Raw genomic sequence first — 12,109 nt, forward strand, 5'->3', positions numbered from 1 at the left:
TTTAGTTGCATAAGCATACATGTTTGTCCATGCCTGCACATTTAAATGTGTGTTTATGCATCATGCATGTTTGCACATTTAAATGTGTTTTAAGGCTGCTTCTCATATTCCTCAGCCTCACCGTCTTTAATCCTTCAAATAACCTAAACCCTTGTTTGTAACAGCTTGAAATTTTGAGGATCCTACTAGCTACTACTCAACCACATTTCTTGGTGGTTGTTGCTGTTTAAAAAGCAAGTGCATCTAGGAGGCCAAAAGCGAAAAGGCCCATTTTTCAGTTAGGGACTCCTATGTCCACTTGCTTTGGAAAATGCATTCCCAATGTAGGATTTTCAATCGTGTTTTCAATTGGGATCCCCATATTTTCAAATGCTTGAAAACTAGTGGGCTGAGATTTTGGAGATATTTTGGGACTATTATTTTAGAGGGTCCTCTGTGCTTGTACACAAAGTTGTAAGGCTGCAGAATATGACATGCAGCATTCCCACACACAGCTATCACACTGCCAATGATGTCGTTACACATGCTCACAGAGTGTATATATTTTCCTAAGTATTTTCTTATATAGAAGCCACAGCACAGCAATAGTATGGGGGAGGGACAGCCTGTGTCCTCATTCTAGCTGCGCTGTTCTCACTGCCCAGCTCTTATCAGCAGCTGGAATACTCTGCACGGATGACAGCTGAGAATGGAGCGTCCTCTATTGTTCTTTCACTGGATTAGAGCTGCAGATGAGAGCTGGGTCACACACCTAAAGTTGGCTGTTGACAACTATGTACATGCACATATTTCGATGTGTGTATGTACAGTTTGTAAAAATCTTCATGATTCTACCCCATTAAGCTCAATCAGAGGTAGATCATTTGAAGAGCACTAATTAGCCTCCTCGCTATTACGCAAGGCTGGAAACTATCTTTCTTTGTCCGGAGGACAGTGGAAGCCTTCTGCTAGAATGTCCTCTGGATAGCTGAGACCACAATCCTGATTTTGGTGAAGGCACATCATTCTACTGTCTGACATAGAAATCCCGTGTTTTGTATTTATCCACTTTTTGGTTTGTGTTTTTTTTTTTTTCCTGTATCAACAAAATACATCCAAATGTGTTGCATTATCTGACCTAATGCAACGGTGCTTACATTTTTCCCCTAGTATGTATGTATGTCTGGCACTTATTTATGCTTCACTAAAACTGGATAAACAGGGTTTACATCTAGGAGCACAATTATTGTTTTTACAATGGTTTAACTAGAATTAAGCTTAGTGGGGTGGCAACCGGAAGCTTCTTAGTAATAGTAATAGTATACCCATATATATCTACACACAATAATAACAAACAGTTTACAATTGCAACCAAGCTATGTCAATTTGCAACAGAAAATATATCAATCAATTAATCAGTCAATAAATCAGTCATCTCTTTTTTTGTTGTTAAGAGGTGTTTGGTTGTTGTCAACATAACTCACATTTTGTTTCTCTTTTTCTTTAGACAATGATTATGCAGCGGTATGACCAGCAGCCATTTATGCCAAGCGCAGGATTGCGGAGAGGCTGGCAGACAGGCTCTCGGCCCCAGCAGGTAGGCAGCCAACTGTGGCCCAAATCCAACATACTTGGAGTGACGTAAAGCGGAGGAAAGCAGATTTAGTCCGAGAAGTGGGGGAACGCATCCTGTCTGGTAAATTTTGCATTTTGTCTTCTCCTCTTGTTAAGGGGTGGTGTTTTAGAATGTTTGTTGTTTGTGTAAAGAACTGTTTGGTTTTTCACTTCCTATATTTTACTACCTTAATAATTTTGGATATTTGGTTTTGATATTTCAGCCAACTCTCCATCACGCTGGCGGCTGCTCATTTTACAGCGGCCACACAGGCGACTGCCCGTCCCACAGGACATGGAGGAGGAGACATCCCCGGAGGAGGAGCCGTCCCCGAAGGAGGACCCAGCGGTGGAGGACGAGGAGCCCGCTGCCCAACATCAGCAGCCAGAGTCTTCCGATGAAGGAGAGGAGGCGGCCGAGGAGATTGCCTGTAAGCTAATCTTAGAATCAATTTTTGTAACATATGTTGCAATTCAACACATTCTCACGCTACTTTCACGATTTTTTGTTACAAATAGAAAGAAAGATTAGCAGGATTTCATGTAGCTTCCAGTCATTAATCATGCATCAAATTAATGTTCTTTCTAGGTTGTTGGCTAGCATGAAGAAAAATAGACATGAGCTGTTTAGTTGTCCATAGTTGTACTGACAAATGTTTGCTCAGAATTTGTGGATGTAGGCAAAAAGTATCAGTTAGAAGTTCTGCATTAATCTATTCACCTTAACTAACCTTACAAATCTACTTTAGTCCTGCCCACCCACTTTTACTAATGGCGTTCATTTTTTATCTACAGCTAGTGGAGTGCCCTTGCCAGCACCTCCTCCACAGGACACAAGTTCCTAATCTGACTGTAAGTATTTCTCCATTTTAGATATTGTGAACATTCCTTTAGAACCATGAATATAAACTGGGAGATACTTTGTTAGGCCTAGCTCCATCAAGTATCATTAGGAGTGTATGACTAGCTTCATGTCTAGGCAGCTTTTAACAGTAGACAAAGGTTAAATGTCACTTAGCCACATTTGTCTCTTGTGAAAACCCACAACCTTCATTGCCAACAAACTGCATCACTTTAGTTCCATAGCCATAATTAGCTTGGCCCCAGGAATAACCATTCTTTCTTGTTTGGCACGATGCAAACAGCAAAACAGTCATAACTTGATGAGATGACATAACTTGACTTCTTTAGCACTGTGCAATTTAAGAACTAGCTGTAAATTATACTAATACATTTGCACTTACCTCTCTTATAATTTTGGTCTCCTTCCACATACACAGCCAGTTCCACATTGATGGAGGCAGCCAGCCCTCCTGAGGAGGTTCCAAGCCCCCCACCACTGCCACCCCAAGCCCGGCGACATGGCAGACACCCTCCTGGTAAGTTTAAAGTTTAATTAATTTGTTTTTTTATAAGGACTATACTTTTGTTAAACGTTTTTACTAAACTCTTCTGGTTAATATATTCTATATATATAATATATATGGCTGCACAGGAGGATGTCCATAGAGCGCCAGCTGAGGATGGCTTCTCCTCGGGGTATGCCCAGGTGGTACCCTTTTTAAAAATGTTAAAAATATTATTAGGCTAATTATTTGTAAATTTGTTTTTAAAAAAAGTTTTATAATGTTAAAGTTTCATGTTCAATTTATATATTTCTTGGGTTTTGTTAATTTATGTTAGGGGGAAAAAAAAAATAAAAAAAAAAACTAAAAGCCAGATTTTGTGAATTTTATTTTATTTCAAGTGCACAATAAAAATCTGTTTCCAGCCTGGCCAATCCAAATCCATCCCTAAAAAAACACAAAAAATGAACCTTAGTTTTTTTACCTTGGTTGTTTGAATCATAAAATATCGAACATGCTCTTACACAAACATGCTCCTACACAAACCCGTTTTGTAGCTTGGCCGAGTTTGCTCGAGTTTGCTCCATTCCTGCATTGGTCACTTTATTTTCAAAATATCCTGTGAGCTTAAAAGTAACAGAGTTGGGTATGTTAGATTTGTCCTCTTCAAAATATATGTAATTGTAACATCATTCAAAAATATATTTGGCATAGAATACACAGCTGAACACCTTTATATGTCATTTTAACCAACAGAAAAGTAATTGACCTATTAGCAAGCACATTTATCTGTTACAGGCAAGTGTCCGAGAAGTGCGGTGTGCCATATTTGGTCCCTAGACATTACTAGATTTGTGTTCATTTAGTGAACAAAGATGCAATCGTGTATTTGGAAATAATGTTTAGCTTTTTTAGGGTCATTATAGCAATACTTGTAGAGTATACTTGATTAGAATCACTTTGACAAATGTACTGGAACATTCTTTGGGGGAGTAGATGGCAAAACTGCATTTGGAGCATACTTGGGCCGCATCAAAACAAACTCAGATAGGTAAAGTGTCAAAGTGCGAGGGTTACTAATCTGTGGACATTGGGCAAACAAAATAGAGATAAAGCTTATCTTATACAAACAAGCGTCTTCACACAGGATCCCAACTTCAACCCACACTGTAGATCTCATGGAGTCCAGAAAAAATTGAATGAAGAATACCAGGAAGAATGTTCTCAACTGGCACCCGGCATCCATCTACAAACTTCGCACAGACCGGGGAGGGTCCACGGGCCACTTCAACAGCCTGGCCACGGGCGCGGGACACCTCCACAGCCCGGCCTTGGCTACGGGCCACCCCAACAGCCGGGTATGGGACCTCCCCACAGCACGTCCACGGGCGCAGGCCACCCCCACAGCACGACCGCGGGCGCAGCCCACCTCCAGAGCACGGCAATTACTTGCCCGTGCGTTAGGAGGTGGGTGGGCAGGGGCATAGAGTGGGCTGGCAGGGGCACAAATTGGGCGCACAGGAGGTGGAGGTGGCCAGGCAACAGCGGGGGTAACAGTGGAGCCAGGGAGAAGGATGGCACTGGCTGCTCTGCAGGGCATGGGGGGGTCAGCAGGACCTATTGGGATTTGCCAACCCAGTCTTTGAATAATCGCCTGATGTAGGTGAGATTGTTGGCCTAGGGATTCACTTAACATGTTACAGAGATGGTCAACTCTGAACATGTAGCCACCCAAAGTGGCCGATTGTTGTTGGACTTATTCTATCAGACGCTGCGTGGTTGCCAGATGTTGTTGGTTAAATTCCTTAAATTCTCGGTCCTGGTGATTTTGATTGAGATTTTCAGGTAGGAGCGTAAGGACCTGTTCCAAATTATTTGAATTTGGGGCAGACATCCTTGACTCCACTACTGGCCAACTACTCCACTACAAAATGGCCAACCAGCCTCTGAGTGAGGCCTAGAAACTGGCTGCCCACACTGGGTTGACCCAATTCACCTGCATCTACTGGTTGCTGCAAAGGGGAAAAAAAATTACTAAAATATCACATAACTTTGTGGGTCACCATGACATTATGCAGACAGCATCCTGGCATTGAAACCTCAACAAATTTTAGACAAAATGTTAGACACATTTATTCTGAACCCTAAATATCAAACGGGTTGCTTACGGAAACCTCAGGGGTCTCCTCCTCTTCTTGTGGTAAATGTCCACCTGAGGGACCCTAAACAAAAAAAAACACAAATGGAACACATTGGGAAAGGTTCATTCCCCCTACACATCCCAAAATAAACACTAATGGACCAGTTCTTGCCTACCTCAACAGTGGATGCAGCCCGTGAAAATTCTTCAGAACCAGAAACCAGCAGACATGGATGTTCTACAAAGGCACATGATATATCACATCAAAATGAATGAATTTGCACAGGCAAAATTATTTTTTACATTTAGACATAAATTAGAGACTACTTTAAATATTTAACTCAATAAGCTCAGACATTCCCAAAAGAAGGCTGGACCAGAAACATCTCCCACGAAATTTTAACAAATTTAACAAATATACATATAAATATATATATATATATATATGAGAGAGAGAGAGATCGAAGGTTATTATTTAGCTTTTGGAAGGCTGAACACACACACAAACCAAATTACCTGTATTATCCTCCAGGCTTCTCTGCAGTGGATCAATGACCTCCTCCTGTAGATGGTGATCTGTTAAATAAAGCACAAAAACAAATGAAATAGAGTGAGCCTGACTCTATCCAAAGTTCATTTGGATTGATCGGTTGACCACAAATATAACCACAAAACATAACACTTCCAGAGCAAAAAACACATGAGTGTGGTTATAAACATGATTAGAGACAGGTGCACAATGTCAAACAAGATATACCATGAAGGTTCATCTTACCAGGAGGAAGCCCAGTGTCATCTCGATGCAAAGTGACATCCTTGTCATCCACATCACCCCGAGCACAGAGGGCAGGAGGGGACTGCTGCGTCTCAGGGTGTACTATTGTAAAAAAATGTAATACACACATTGTTGATACAAGTCAAAAGAAGGTAAAAATACACTAAAGAGGTCATTTTTAAAAAATGATCCCAAATTTCACCCCAAACATAAATAAGTAAAAACACAATCCAATTTTGTTCTCAATGCTAATGACTAAACTGTTGCGATCCCAAAGAAAAATCGCAAAATAATGTAATGTAAAATGTAAAAGGATTGAACTTACATGGTTGCCAAGCATCGGAGTCATCCCGGTGGTCCACCCCTACCACCGTTTTTGGCCCAACGAATGGCGACTCCAATCTTTCGTACTCCCTAAGAGGCTGCACAAGATGTTCAGAATAGGTCCCTCTCCTTCTGATCTCTGTGTCCAGGACCCTTTTGACGTGTCTGAAGATGTCACTCACACGTTTTTGACACTGGGTAATGGTCTGTTGTGTACTGCCCACTGCATTAACACTCCTGACAATTTCCTCCCAGAGTCCCTGCCTTAAGCTACGTACACACTTCCAATAATTATCGTTGGTAAATGAACGACGAACGATCCTGCACGATATCTGCGAACGATCGTATAGCACCGATCCTGTACATGCAGATAACGACACGATCGTTTTTTTTACGAACGATTTTTGCCCAATCGATCGTTCATCGTTCGTTCGTCATTCATTTCCAACGATAAAAATTGGAAGTGTTTACGCAGCTTTACAGCATGGGAGGTCTGGTAGTGCAAGCCCCCATGGAGTCGTGAAAAATGTTGTAGGTAGGACTCCATGAGGGCTGCATTTTGCTCAGGAGTGAAGCTGGTTGGAAACAGAATCCCTGGTCTGGCTCAAACTGGCTGAGGTGCCAGGTTGAGGGCCCAGGGGCCAAGATGTTACTTGGCCTGCTTCACAAAGCAACCTAGCTGGCCTGAGGGAGCTGCCTGTTGGTCTATGGACTAAAGACCCTGGGGTGGTGGTGTGGCTGGCAGCAGCAACGGCGGTGGTGATGGCGGGGCCGGCAGCAGCGGCGGTGGTGGCAGCAGTGGTGGCCATTCTCCTTGGCTTCATGTTACTAGAAGAAAAAAAATAAGAGGTATGGGACAACACACCAAAAACACTTTTGAATGAATAAAGTAAATGGTGTATTTTTACTTTCAGTTCTGTTTTCCTTGTAGCAGCCTGTTGAAGCTCTGTGAAAATATATGGGGATACAGTACTTGTGCACGTTCATGCACGTTACATGCGCACGTTCATGCGTGTTACGTGCGCACATTCGCGTGCACTCAAATGTGAGCCAGGGCGAGGATTGTGCATGTTGTTATCATGGAGGAGGATATTGAGGTGGAGTTGCTTTTCACCACTGCTGTTGTGGCAACAAACACAACTCTTCTGGTTACTGCAGAGGAGGAGCAGCACCAACAACCTGAGGAGCAGCCTTCGACTTCGCGGCAGGTCCGTGAGCCACGCCTTTTCCTGGAGCGTATCCACCTGGATAATCTACGTGCCACTCTCTTTATTTTAGGAAGGGGTTCATTTCAAACCTCCTCAGAATTAATTTGTAGACTAAGCCAGCCTACAGTTTCCAGGGTTTTTATGAAGGTCATAAATGCCATTGTGGACCTTGTCTCACTATATATTCAGTTCCCTCAAACAGCTCAGGAGTGGAGGAAGATAAAGGTGGATTTCTTCAGGCGAGCGGAATTTCCTAATGTTTTGGGGGTCATCGATGGCGCCCATGTGGCAATTCAGGTCCCTAAACTGCAGGAAATGGCCTTTTGCAACCAGAAGCGATATCATTCGCTGATTTGTACAAATAGTCTGTGATGCCAACAGGAAAATCATGAGTGCACGCACAGGTTTTCCAGGATCATGCCATGATGTCTATATCCTGCGTTAGACAGCCCTCTACCAGAAATTCATCTCTGGAGAAATGCCTGAGGCCTGGGTAATAGGTAAAGTGAGGCCTGGAGCAGGGAACGAAGTGAAAATTAGTGGAAGGCCTGCATGACTGGGAAGGGATGGGAGCAGGCAGGGGAAGGGTTAAGAGTTAGCATAGAGAAGGGGGGGGGGGAGTTGCTGCGTTAGTATGCCGAGTGACTACGTGCAGGGGGGAAGGAGAAGAGGAGTGAAAAGGGGGGTGAGCCGGAAAGGGAGGGTCTTTTTTCAGCCTGACGGAGAGAAGGAAAGAAGTTTTTCCCACCCGCCCTGTTTTTAGGTTTTTGGTGAGGTCCTCGAGGGAAGGAGTGGTAATGGACGGTTTCAGTGGGGGTGAGGGTCTCATCTATGGTATGGGACCCTCGGTAAGGTTGTTGTTGGGAAGGTTAAATTGTTTTGTGGTAGGGCTGCAAGTGCTGCTGCTGGTATCATTCCCGAGCTGGAGGTGCGGCTGGGAGTCAAGACTCCCCCAGCTCTGCCGTCTAGTCCGGCATCTAGAGCTGGGTACTGGGAGGAGGAGGCGGTGGGCCCTGAGACGCAGCAAGGAGGGCATTACAATATAAGGCCATCACCTATATTGACAATGTAGAAGCTGTAGCTATTGTAGATATGAATGGATGAGCAAGATTCCAATCTGTCCCTACCTACTAGGTAGCGAAACCACATGAAAGGGATTGGGCTTGGAGGAATCAGCGGGGAAAAAGACCCTGTTGAGTTGGAGTCTAGTCTGGCGTCTAGAGCTGGGTACTGGGAGGGTACTGGGAGGAGCCTTGTTAACTGACATCTACAGCTGGGTACTGGGCAGGCGGCAGCAGTAACAGAAGGAGGAAGAGGTGGTGGGCTCTGGAACAAAGTGTGGAGGGCATTAGTATCTGGCATCTAGAGTTTGGTACTGGGCAGGTGGCAGCATCATTTACAGCAGGAGGAGGAAGAGGTGGGCTCTGAGACGGAGTATGGACGGCATTAGTGGCTGGCATCTAAAGTCAGGTACTGGGCAGAAGGCAGCATCATTTACAGCAGGAGGAGGAGGAGGTGATGGGCTCCGAGACGGAGTATGGACGGCATTAGTGTCTGGCATTTAAAGTCAGGTACTGGGCAGGCAGCAGCATCATTTACAGCAGGAAGAGGAGGCAGTGGGCTCTGAGAGGGAGTATGGACGGCATCAGTTTCTGGCATTTAAAGTCAGGTACTGGGCAGGTGGCAGCATCATTTACAGCAGGAGGAGGAGGAAATGGTGGGCTCTGAGACAAAGTGTGGACTGCATTCGTATCTGGCTTCTACAGTCGGGTACAGGGGGCAGGTGGCAGCATCATTTACAGCAGGAGGAGGAGGCGGTGGGCTCTTAGACGGATCGTGGACTGCATTAGTATCTTGCATCTAGAGTTGGGTACTGGGAAGGGGGCAGCAGTAACAGGCAGTAAAAGGCGGTAGGCCCTGGTAAGGATCTTTGAATGGAGTCTCCCAGGACGGCCACATACTTGTGGAGAAGTCTCCGGACGTCTGCTGAGCTCAAAAACTTCATGGCTCAATGTGGTCATCCAGGACCTCTCGGTTCCCATTAAACATATCGGTGTTTCCCATCTCATCCCCCCAACATATACAGAGGGACTGCTTTCCCACGTCCCAGTTCCGGGGTAACATACACCGAAATTCATTCCGATAAGGCGTGGTACCGATGGATGAAGCAGAAGACGTGGCCTTTTACATTCAATCACAAATTTCAGATTACACACTTTGGGGTGTCATTAAAGATGCACTACACCCAGCTCTAGATGCCAGTTACTAATGCCTTACACACCCCGTCTCAGGGCCTGCTATTGAGTGAAAGCACATTAAAGGAAACGGGGCTTGGCGGAATCAGTGGGGAAAGAAAATCCTATTGTGCTTGAGTCTAGCCTGGCATCTAGTGCTGGGTACTGGACAGTGGGCAGGCAGCAGCAGTAATAGCAGGAAGAGTAGGCAGTGGGCCCCGAGTAGTGTGGATGGCATTGTTAACTGGCATCTATAGATGGATACTGGGAGGAGGAGGCGGTGGGCCCTGAGACGGAGCCAGGACGGCATTATTGTTTGAGGCCATCACCTATACGGACAGTGTAGAAGCTTTAGCTACTGGAGACATTGCTGTGTAGGGGACTGCCTTTTCCTATCTGCTAGCTGTAACTTTCTAAAATGCGGAATGGACAGCCTTGTTAACTGGCATCTACAGCTGGGTACTGGGCAGGAGGAAGAGGTGGTGGGCTCTGGAACAAAGTGTGGACGGTATTAGTAACTGGCATGTAGAGTAGGGTGCAGGGCAGGCGGCAGCATCAATGAAAGCCAGAGGAGGAGGCGGTGGGCCCTGAGACGGAGCAAGGACGGCATTAGTGGTTGAGACTATCACCTATATGGACAGTGTAGAAGGTATAACTATTGGAGACATGAATGGATGAGCCAGATTCCAATCTGTCCCTACTACTATGAAAGGGATTGGGCTTGGAGGAATCAGCGGGGAAAAAAGACCCTGTTGAGCTGGAGTCTAGTCTGGAATCTAGAGCTGGGTACTGGGAGGAGGAGGCGGGGGGCCCTGAGACGCAGCAAGGAGGGCATTACAATATAAGGCCATCACCTATATTGACAATATAGAAGCTGTAGCAATTGTAGACATGAATGAATGAGCGAGATTCCAATCTGTCCCTACCTACTAGGTAGCGAAACCACATGAAAGGGATTGGGCTTGGAGGAATCAGCGGCGAAAGAAGACCCTGTTGAGCTGGAGGTACTGGGCAGGTGGCAGCATCATTTACAGCAGGAGGATGAGGCGGTGGGCTCTGAGACAGAGTGTGGACGGCATTAGTTTCTGGCATCTAAAGTCAGGTACTGGGCAGGCGGCAGCATCATTTACAGCAGGAGGAGGAGGCGGTAGGCTCTGAGACGGATCGTGGACTGCATTAGTATCTTGCATCTAGAGTTGGGTACTGGGAAGGGGGCAGCAGTAACAGGCAGTAGGAGGCGGTGGGCCCTGGTAAGGAGCGTGGACCGCATTGGAGGTTGGGGCCATAACCTCTATGGACATTGTAGAAGCTGTAGCTAATTGAGACATTAATGGATTAATGAAAATCACACTTTCCATACCTACTATCCAGTGAAACCACATAAAAGGTAACCGACTTGGTGGAATACGCGGGGAAATACATACATTTTTTTATCATTTGTGGATATCTAGCAAGCAATGCTATCACAGTTAAATATATGTATTTGTTTCACAGAAATACATACATTTTTATGGGCTTTAGGATACATATCCAAGTGCTATCAGAATAAAAAATCTGTATTTTTTGGTGAAAAATATATGATTTTTTTTTATGGTCTTTTGGATAGATACCAACTACCAAGTGCTATCAGAATTAAATATCTGTATTGTTTGTATAATAACACATCAATTTTTATGGCTTTAGGGATGTATAGCAACGTGGGATCAGAACTAAAAATCTGTATTTTCTGTAGAGAAATATAGAATTTTTTATGGTCTTTTGGATCGATACAAAGTGCTATCAGAATTAAATATCTAGATTTTTGGAAGAAAAATATAGAAATTTGTATGGCTTTGGAGATTTCTGCCAGCTCCGGCCACTGCTCAAGCTTGGATACCCAGTAGCCCAGTGGGTCCTGGCTTTGCAGGTTACAGATGTCCCATGCAGAGCTCAGGTGTTCCTGCACCATGACTGTGTACCGCTGCTGAGTGTTATTGGCAATTGCTGCACGACTGGCAGCTTGCTTCCGCTGAAAAAAAGCCTGCAAAGTTTGGCTTGGACGACCTAGTCTTCAGTCTTTGTTTTTATGTGTTGTATGCGTGGATCTTTGGCTATGCACTCCTGCATGAAGGCTTTTATGTGGCTTAAACTACACACAGCTGAGGTAATTCTGGACCCACACTCCTGTGGGTCGAACAGCCGCACAGGGTCGTCCTCCTCCTCCTCCGCCTGTTCTTGTCATCCACGGAACATGTCGCCTTGAGTTTGGGTGGATGGATGCCATGTACCCTCAATATCCTCCTCTGCCCCTTCCTCTCCTTCTCCCATGCAATGTCCTCCTCATCCTCTTTCACCTCCTCCTCTTTCTGGATTGGTGGTGCACTATGCATAGTCACGTATGTCTGAGTTGATGTTTGAAAGGTCATCTCTTGATGCAGCATCCGCTCTGTGTCGTGTCCGAGATCCACCATCATCTGTTCCAGCAGGCATATGATGGGGATGGTGTCACT

At 45.0% G+C, this 12,109-nt stretch overlaps 1 long non-coding RNA gene across 1 annotated transcript; it reads left to right on the plus strand.

Moving 5' to 3' along the window:
- LOC140343209 (uncharacterized) lies at positions 1 to 2,443 on the plus strand. Its single transcript, XR_011923276.1, has 3 exons — positions 1 to 1,675; positions 1,818 to 2,024; positions 2,389 to 2,443. It is a non-coding gene; the product is annotated as an uncharacterized lncRNA (long non-coding RNA).
- Positions 2,444 to 12,109: the final 9,666 nt, after the last annotated feature.

The sequence above is a fragment of the Pyxicephalus adspersus genome, chromosome Z (genome assembly GCF_032062135.1).
Source record: "Pyxicephalus adspersus chromosome Z, UCB_Pads_2.0, whole genome shotgun sequence".
In the NCBI taxonomy this organism is placed as follows: domain Eukaryota; kingdom Metazoa; phylum Chordata; class Amphibia; order Anura; family Pyxicephalidae; genus Pyxicephalus; species Pyxicephalus adspersus.